The 10,190-nt window shown below is 34.1% G+C and overlaps 1 protein-coding gene across 3 annotated transcripts in view; it reads right to left on the bottom strand.

Moving 5' to 3' along the window:
- LOC106880260 (protocadherin beta-16) overlaps nt 1-10,190 on the bottom strand; it is a 107,620-nt gene that overhangs the window by 97,002 nt on the left and 428 nt on the right. The window lies entirely within an intron of this gene.

A 10,190-nucleotide genomic window follows, 5' to 3' on the forward strand; every position in this document is an offset into this window, starting at 1 on the left:
ATTTTTACTTTTTTTTAAAAATTTCTGAAACAGTGGAAATGTTTAAAATATTTTAGAATTGAGTGATTTCTCTGGCAGCTTTGCTTTAATTAGATCTATTGCCAAACCTTCCTTCTCTATGTTGCTCACCCAACAAATGATTTCGGTGGTCTTTGAGTACTATGTTATGTGTCAGTTCTATATTATGATTATGTAACAAATAAAGTCTTAACTTATAAAAGTACCACATTATTATATAGCTTATAATGTATTGTACTCTATAATGAGGGGAAACATGAAAGGAAATTCAAATCTCTAAAGAATTAAAAAGCACCATTGTGCAGGGTTTTTGCAATATTTAACGAGTTAAAGATTTTCATCACTAGGAAACCATTGTATAACAGATAATAAGGACATGGCTGTGTGGTTAAGAAGCTTTCTCCTCAACCATGTAGTCTTGGGTTCAGTGCCCCTGCATGGCACTGTGGGCAACTGCCTTCTACTATAGCCCTGAGATGACCGGAGCTATAGTAGAGGACAAGAGTCTTGAAAGGGAATTTGGTTGATGGAAACTGAAAGAAGCCTGTCATATTTATCTGTATACAGATGAATATGTGTGTATCCTTGTCTAGACATAATGTGATGGTTGTAAATGTGCATCTTGTTATATGGGCAAGTTTGTTCAGTTGCAGTCTTCCAGAAAAAAGAAAAAACATCTGGTTATGGGAAAATATTATCTTGCTTGGAAGCAGGTGAGGGCTGGCAACTGGAAAAGAATCCTGCTGTAGAAAATCTGCCTCAGCAAGAGTGAATAAATCAATGTCACTACTTAGTTTCTTTTTCAATGTCTGATAGTTATTCTACCAATGTCTTTTGTTGAACTTCTATGTTACAAGGACATTAACAGACCAACACCAGTTATCAAGTGAAGTGGTGAGGGGGAACAGACACAAAGACACAAAACCCCAAATGTATATATATATACATGCATATATATATATATATGTATATATATGCATGTATGTGTGTATATATATTGTATATGTAAATATATATGCTAAAGAAAGTACCTGCACAGGGTGATTATGGACAAAGGCATATATGAAATTATATGCAATATATTAAATAAGAATATATTTAGTCTTACTGTTAAAATACAAGTTAGGGAGAAACCATAGGAACAACATTAGCTAAGAAGAAAGATTATCTGACTAGTTTTGTAGATTTTAATACTCATCAGTAGTCACTTATCAAACGTTGATGTGTAGAAGAATATATCTTCGTATGAAAAATATTACAAGGATCAAAGAAATTTATATAATTGTACATGGTGGATAACTTGAATTTAATAACAAGCATTCCAACACATTGTGGTTCCTAATAAATGTGTATACAGTATTAGAATATAAAATGCTCAATATCTGTATTTCTTAAGGCAGCAAACTGGCAGAAATGTTAGCATACCAGGCAAAATGCTTTTTGCCTGCATTACATCCATCTTTATATTCTGAGTTCAAATCCTGTCAAGGTTGATTTTAGCTTTCATCCTTCTGGTGTTGATAAATAAGTAGCAGTCAAGCACTGAGGTTCGATATAATCAACTTAACCCCTCCCAGTAATTGCTGGCCTTGTGCCAAAATTTGAACCCAATATATGTATATTTAGTATTTAGATACTTAGGTTTGTGTTTGCACTAGAGAAATTAAGTTCTATAGATTTTTAGAGCTTCTATTTATACCTTCAAGATAAAATATTCTAGATCAATGATTCTTAAACTTTTTTTTAAACTGTATTTTTCCTACTTAACCAATCTACCATATCAATTCCCCCTTTCCCTCCACACACAGTCACACATACATGTACACACATTCTCACATATCATATATATATAAAAGAAAGTAGTCTTGTATACAACATTCATTGCACACAATTAACAGTCTCATGCTAATTTCGCATTAACGTCTTTAAAATCAAAAGAAAAAAAAATCTGGCAAAAAGTAAAAGGCAGGGGGGAAACAGTGCAAATATTGATAACTTTCATTGTAAAATCAATTTCCCCACTGGAATTCCCTGTTTTCTCCCTGATATTCTGGAATTTCCCTCTGGGAGGAAATTATCCCCAGGTTAAAAAGTGTGGTTCTAGATAGTTCGATTAGGTACACAGATTTCAATTGCCACAACTTTCATCGAATGTATCACAATTTGTGGGTGTTTGTGTAATGCGTTAGAGTATTTAACAAAAGGAAACAAGTCATACTCATTGTGCACATGACATTGCTCCAAATTTCTTATTGGCTGTTTGTGCACACACACACACACACATATGTATGTGTATAATATAAAAATATCTATCTATCCTTATATATATAATATATATACACCCATCTGCTCTCACCCCACACACACACATGCATGCACATGCACGCACACACACACACACACACACTATATTACTTGTCACACTAATTTATTCTTGGTTTCTGCTAAAGAGAAACTGGGACGCATTTTATGTGTAAGACAAAGCTAAAACTATGAAAGAAAAATATTAGTATCAGGATTTCATGTCAAATTAGGGATGTGACTGAAACACAAGTAGATATAGTATGCACACATTATATGTAATATATATATATATATATATGTATGTATGTACACATACATATGTATACATAAACATATATATATTATACATATATGTGTATATCTGCTACGTATGTGGGAAATTCTGTCTGTGGGTGTGTTTGTACAGTTGTTAGCTAACTCCTCCTACATCGTTTTATCGATTTTGATGAAACTTGACACGTGAGTAGAATTCATGTCTAGAAACCTCATGGCATACTCAGATTGTTGAAAAAAAATCGATAATAGGGCCCCTGGAAGGGATCCTTATGTATATAATATATTTTATTTTAAAAACCAAGGGAAATAACCCATCTGCCCCAGGAAGTGACCCTTATATATAGCCAAGAGAAATAACCCATTCATTTTCCTAAATTATTTGGTAAAAATGAAATTTAGTATGCTTATTTCTTAGTATTTGAACTGTTAGTTCTCCAGGGCCAGGCATGTTTCCACAGAAAATTGGAAATGAAAGACACCACTTACATGACAGTGAAACTCATCCACAACTATCATGCTAGTACTGAAGGTCAATCTCAAAATGCTGAGCTTTATGAAGGAGATGAATTTTGGTGCAGTACTGTTCTCAAGAAGACCTGCCCATCACAGCAGAATCGAGATCCTAAAACTAACATTCCACATAAAAAGTATTGGTGTGGGTAGTGGTGCCATATAAACAGCACCTAGTACACTCTGTTAGGAAGGGCATCTAGATGTAGAAACCAAGCCAAAACAAACAATGGAACCTACTGCTGCTCCATGCCTTTCCACTTTCAGTCAAGTCATTCAGTCCATGCCAGCATGGAAAACAGATGTTAAATAATGATGAAGCAAGGCCAAAGCAAAGCGACAGCAATGCGCGTGCACACACACACTGACGTATATACGATAGGTCTCCTTCAGTTTGTGGCTACCAAATCCACTAACAAGTGTTTAGATATCCCAGAGCAATCATAAGAGACACTTACACAATTTGCTTTGCAGTGGGACTGAAATTTAACCACACAGCTATGTCACTGCCTCAGTGTGTGTGTGTGTGTGTGTGCGTGTGTGTGTGGATGCATGATATGTGTGTATGTGCATGCTTGCATGCGTGCATGTGTATGTATGTGTGTGCACCATGTGTGTGTATGTGTGTGTGCATGTGCATGGTGTATGTGTGTGTGTGTCTGTGGGATCCATGACTATATGTGATGTATGATTCCACCAGGCCCACATGCATTTTGCTCATGATATCAAATAGTTTATAACACATCCTACGTATGACACATCTCATTCAGGATATCACACTGCTGTCAACAGTACATTCGATTTATCATATATGTGGTCCATGATCTCGTATAGTACATGATACAGATATTTATGATGCCATGTGGTATAATATTACCATAAATTTATGACAATATTTGGTTAAAAGTTTCATTGGTGATGCAAAAGGTTATTTTACTTTCTTCATTTTTTTCTTCTGTTTCTGTTTATTTGTCTTGTTTGTTTTTAAAACTAAGCCTTGATTCCCTGCCACCACCACCACCACCACCAACACCACAAAATAGAAATACTTAAATTGTTAAAATTTTATTGTTGTTATGTTTGTTGTGAGTAGCAAGATTCAGTGACAAAGTATTGGATTGCTATGCACATGAAGAATTTAGAATCTGAATCACATGGAAGCATGTTTCCTATAATGTGTCATGCATGATAAGATATAACTTCCTACTCAGCAGGAAGTTCCAAATTCCATAGACTATTGATTTCTTTGGATAGACATGATGTGTCAGACTTATAGGGCAAAGCAAGAGGGGAAGTAGATAAGATTATGTGGCATTCATCCATTTTTTTTCTTGATGTACATGAAGTGAAATGACTGCAAGAAAGGATTTTGGTAAATGATAGATAGACAGATAGATAGATAGATAGATTCACAGATAGACTGATAGATAGATAGATAGATTCACAGATAGACTGATAGATAGATAGATAGATAGATTCACAGATAGACTGATAGATAGATAGATAGATTCACAGATAGACTGATAGATATAGATTCACAGATAGACTGATAGATAGAGATTCACAGATAGACTGATAGATAGATAGATAGATAGATAGATAGATAGATAGATAGATAGATAGATAGATAGATAGATAGATAGATAGGGAGAGAGAAATAGTGAAAGAGAAAGAGAGAGAGTTGAGGATATTGGCAGTAAAGAGTGAAAATTAAAGGAATTTGGAAACTGGAGGCAACAGTAGAGGGGATTGGGGAGGAAGATGAGCAAGGATACAATGAAAGAAAGAGAGAAAGAAAGAAAGAGGGAGAGAGAGAGAGAGAAGGTGAAAGCTAAAAAAGATAAAAAAAAAGAAAATGGTATATACAAGAAGAGAATAAAAACAGTGAGAACAATAGGGAGGTGGAAGGGGTTTAGGAGAGAAATCAATAAGAAGAATAGAAACAGAGAACTGTAGAAGACAAGGCAGGAAAGGGAGAGAGGGTAGACAAAGTGAGTGGCAGCAGCAACAGCAGCATTAGCAGTGGCTTATTTTATCATCAGAGAGCTAGTTTAATGGAAAAAGCTATACTACAAATGACAGAGACTAATTGAATCAATGAGATGTTTAGTGTTCTTTCTGTAGTTTTTCTTTCCTTTTAATTTTTTTTTTTATCTCTACCCTCCATGGCATGTCAGCTCCTCCTTAACTGGAGAGACAGTGGATGTGGTGGGTGATGTTATAGAGTTAGTAACAGCTACCTACTAACTGGGGCCATAAATATGTCTGTTCCTAAGGACCCTGGTTGGGTTTCATTAAAATCTGATGATGATGATGATGATGTTATAAAACAAAAGGGAAAAGAGGAGGTATTTTACACCAAATTAAGCCTGATTCCCCTAAAAATATTGGCTTTATGAAAGAAAAAATAATAAAGGCTAACAAGAAAAAAAAAGAAAAAAGAGACAGAAAAGAAAGAAAGAAGGAAAGAAAGAAAGAAGAAAAGAAAGAAAGAAGAAAAGAAAGAACACTATCTTTTATAATCTGTGTTTTTGAAATACAGGAGGAATAAACAAATATGAGAACAAAAGTTTGAAGAAAAAAAAAAAGAAAATTAGAAGTAAAATAAATAAATAAACCAAACAACAAAGGACTTCAAATTTTAATTTTGGGACTAAATGGTAGTCTTTTAGTGAGATTCCTCTTTCATGCATTTTATGAATAGCTAGTTTCTCAGGATAAAAAAAAACAAAAAACAAACAAACATAAAACAATAAGGCAAAATTAAATAAAGTATAGAGATCATTCTAAAGTAGTACTCTGAAAACAAAACATTGAGATTTTTGTGTGAATCACTTCTGAAAATATTAAAAAAAAAAAAAAACAGAAAATAAAAACAAAAATTGAAATTCTGAAAAAAAAAAAAAACAAGAATCCCCCAACACTTCTTTTTCCCCTCTGCCCCTCCCCTACTCTCTCGAGAAACAAATGGTGAAAGAAAGAAAAATAAAATAAAATAAAATGACCAGTAATTTATGATTTTTCAACCTCAATTAACTTGTTAGATTCAATAAATCTTATCAAGGTTTCCCCTGAAGGATTACTACTGTGTGGGTATGTTTTTAAGTTAAATTGACACTGTACAATTGCTAGTTGTAGTAGCTCTAGTCTTGTCAAAGTCAGTAGAATGTAGTTTTTGTGATACATGTGTTGAGATTGAGACTGTGTTTTTTCATGTACAAGGAGGTACCGAAAAGTTCCTGGCTTGGGGAGCAGAAAATACAGGAGGATTTGTTAATTATGATTTTATTCAACATAGTTCCCTCTCAGATTCACACACTTATTGCAGTGGTTCCTCAGTTTTTCTAAGCTCTACAAAAGAACTCAGAAGGTTGGGCCTTCAACCAGGCTTTTCACGATACCCTTAAAATCAGGAACTTTTCAGCAACCTCCTCCTACATACATACAGATATGTGTGTGTGTTTATATGTATAATTCTTCGAAATGTTTAGTTTTAGAATAGTGGCAGCTGATGAAGGAAATGTTCTCTATGTGGCCTATGTGTTTTCTGTACTCTGTTTATCATTTTGTCCACTTTTTTTTTTTTGCAACGTCCTGTACCCAGATATGCATCTATATATACATGTAGATGTAGGTATGTACGTATATATGCATATACTCATATAATATTTGTATTACATATATATATATATATATTTGCATGGAGTGCTGATATGTTCCTGACTTTGGATAGAAGAAAATGCAGGAGGATGAGTTAATTATGATTTTATCCAACATATTTCCCTTCCAGATTCACAAACCTATTGCAGCAGTTCTTCAATTTTTTCTAAGCCCTTTAAAAGAACTCAGAAGGTTGGGCCTCTAACCAGGCCTTTCATGATACCCTTCTTAAGGACAGGAACTTTTCAACACCGACTTGTACACTGACACACAACCAATTTTTGCTGGGGTCAACAAGGAGACCACTGTAAACCATTCAGCATATTGGGAAACCAACAAATATGTATATTGGTTTCAAATTTTGGCACAAAGCCAGTAATATTGGGGAAGAGGACTTTTTGATTACTTTGACCCCTGTGCTGAGCTGGTATTTATCTTATCGACCCCAAAAGGCTGAAAGGTAAAGCTTAGCACGACAGAATTTGAACTCAGAGCATAAAGATGGATGAAATGTTACTAAGCATTTTGCCTTGTATGCTAACAATTTTGCCAGTGTGAATACTTAAATTGGTTTCAAATTTCAGTACAATGCCAGCAATTTCAGAGAGGATAAGTTAATTACATCAACCTTTGTGCTCAACTAGTAATTATTTCATTCACCCCTGACAAAGGATAACAAAGATCTTTGAAAGAATTACTCAACAATGATGCTAATAATGGTGCTACTATAGACACAAGGCCTGAAATTTGTGTGGAGGGGGTAAGTTGATCATTGACCCCAGTATTGACCCCAGAACTCAACTGGTACTTAATTGATCGAACCTAAAAGGATGAAAGGCAAAGTCAATCTTGGTGGAATTTAAACTCAGATTGTAAATATGAGTGAAATACCACTAAGCATCTCATCCAGTATGCTAATGATTCTGTCAGCTTGCAGCTTTTGCAATGATGCTAATAATAAGAGTATTTTTTGTTACATTCAGGAGAAAATCAAGTCACCTGTTTAATAATGTAATCTGTTCTTATTAAGAAAAGCCTAACCTTCTACATAACAGAATCTTACTCTCACTCTCTCTCTCTCTCTCTCCCTATTTTACCCTCTCTGTCCTTCTTTCACTCTCTCTCCCACTTTCACTCTCTAGCTCCCTCTTTTACTCCCTTTCCCCCATTAAACTCTCTCCCCACTCTTCGTTTCACTTGCTCCTCCATCTTCTTTCACACTCTACCCTCCTCTTCACTCTTTCAGCATTCATCCTCTGTCTCCTCCTCCTCACTCTCCCCCTTCCTACTCTTTTGGAATTCATTTTCTTCTCCCCCTCCCCCTTTCTGCCCCCCCTCTCTCTCAACTGTATCCCTTCACTTCCTGTGCCAATAAGCACCACATATGCTGCATTGGTCAACAAATCCTGAAATGCAGGATATCTCAACAACTGTACTAACCTTATTTACATTCATTTTCAATGATGTAAGGAACTCACTAATAAAAGGGAGAAAACTCTAACCACTTCTCATCATTGATTTTTGTTCAGTAACAAAATCATTACAGGACTAGATGTTTGACTCACAAAATTTTCAACTGGACATTAAAAGACAATATGCCTTTATACATCTGAATCTGCTAACTGAAATCATAGCAAGAAGTAATGCATGCAGTCTTTCATACAAAAGATCCCCACCAAATGAACATTTATTTTTTTTACACCCTTGAATTTCTACATTTGATAAAATGCTGATTTTTCAAGCTCCATACCAACATTACTGAGAATTGAAAGTTAGGCAATTCAAAAATACTCCCACATCCTAGTTAGAAAATAACTATAACTGTAAACTGTATCACGATGTAAAATGAAAAACAAAACATATCACATAAGGTGCTGAACAAGTAAAGCAACAATTAAATTAACTTTATAATCATTAAAAGAAAATTATAAACGTCTGAAGGGAATTTGATAAGTGCCCTGATTGAATTATCCTGCATAAATAGGAAAAGATCAGATTGAAAAGAAAGTCAAATGTGGTAAATGGGATAAAAGGCAACAGGACAAACAAACCAGAACAGAAGAAAATAGAAAGAACATGAAAATTTTAAATGACATCAAAGTTTGACATGAAAGAATGCAAATTTGGTAGAAACTTTTTAATCCAATATTCAAGTTCAAAAAATTTCATTTTGTGGGAAAATGCATTAAAAGGGCAGAAATATTGATTTAATCCAATGGGATTAAATCGATATTTCATTTCTTTTCAAGGAATGGCTACTCATGGGGCTTCACTGAACAAGACAAAACCTGTTTTTATGAGATATCTCTGAATAAAAAGTATTATTTAAAACATATTTTTTTATTAGGTTCAGCCAGAGAGCTGTGGCCATGCTGGGCCACTGTCATTAAACATTGGTACCAAATTTTGACACCAGGCCAGCAATTTTGGTGAAGGGAATAAGTTGATATCATTGACCCCAGTTCTCAACTTATATCTATTTTATCGTCCCTGAAGGATGAAAGGTAAGGTTGACCTCAGTGGAATTTGAACTCAGAACATAAAGACAAAATGCAGCAAAGCATTTTTCCCAGCATGCTAATATATATATATATATATATATATATATATCAAATAAAACTGAAAAAATACATATTAATTTCAGGACATCAGCAATGAGCAAAAAACACGCATATGATTACAGAAATGATTTTTAATAACTGGATCACAACAGATAAAAAAAATATATATATACATAAAGTAACAATTGTCCTCACTCTAAAAGAAAGACAGTTAAACAAAATATCAAACTAACCATTATGTAAACCTTAAATTGAGACAAGTGTATGCTTATGATGATCTATGATTTTAAATTAATATATTGTTTTTTCATAGTTTCATTACCCAGTAATTTTTCATTGATGATTTTATTTTAATCTCCATCAATAATTTTAAGCTTCATCAATCACTTCATGAATGGCTGTGTAATTTATTAAAGAACAAAACAATAACAGCATTCTTTTATTATCATCATGTATGTCATGAGGTGGTGAGCTGGCAGAATTGTTAGCATGCTCGGTAAAATGTTCAGGGGCATTTCATCTGTCTTGATGTTCTGATTTCAAATTCTACCAAGGTCAACTTTGCATTTCATACTTTCAGTGTCGATGAAATAAGTACCGGCTGAGCACTGGAATCAATGTGATTGACTTACCCCACTTCCAAAACTGCTGGCCATGTACCAAAATTTGAACTCCTTACCATGTGTCATTAATATATGTCATTAATAATACTTTAATTGCTTCGTGTTCTCAAATATCGTTCACATATAACTTCATAATTATCAGTCTTTAAAATGATTAAATATTTTTTGGAGTATGGATTAGAACATACTTTTGCACTAAACAATGATTTATCTAGAATTATGGTTGGAGGATTAAAAC

Source organism: Octopus bimaculoides, chromosome 14, assembly GCF_046866305.1.
Source record: "Octopus bimaculoides isolate indiv1 chromosome 14, ASM4686630v1, whole genome shotgun sequence".
NCBI lineage: Eukaryota > Metazoa > Mollusca > Cephalopoda > Octopoda > Octopodidae > Octopus > Octopus bimaculoides.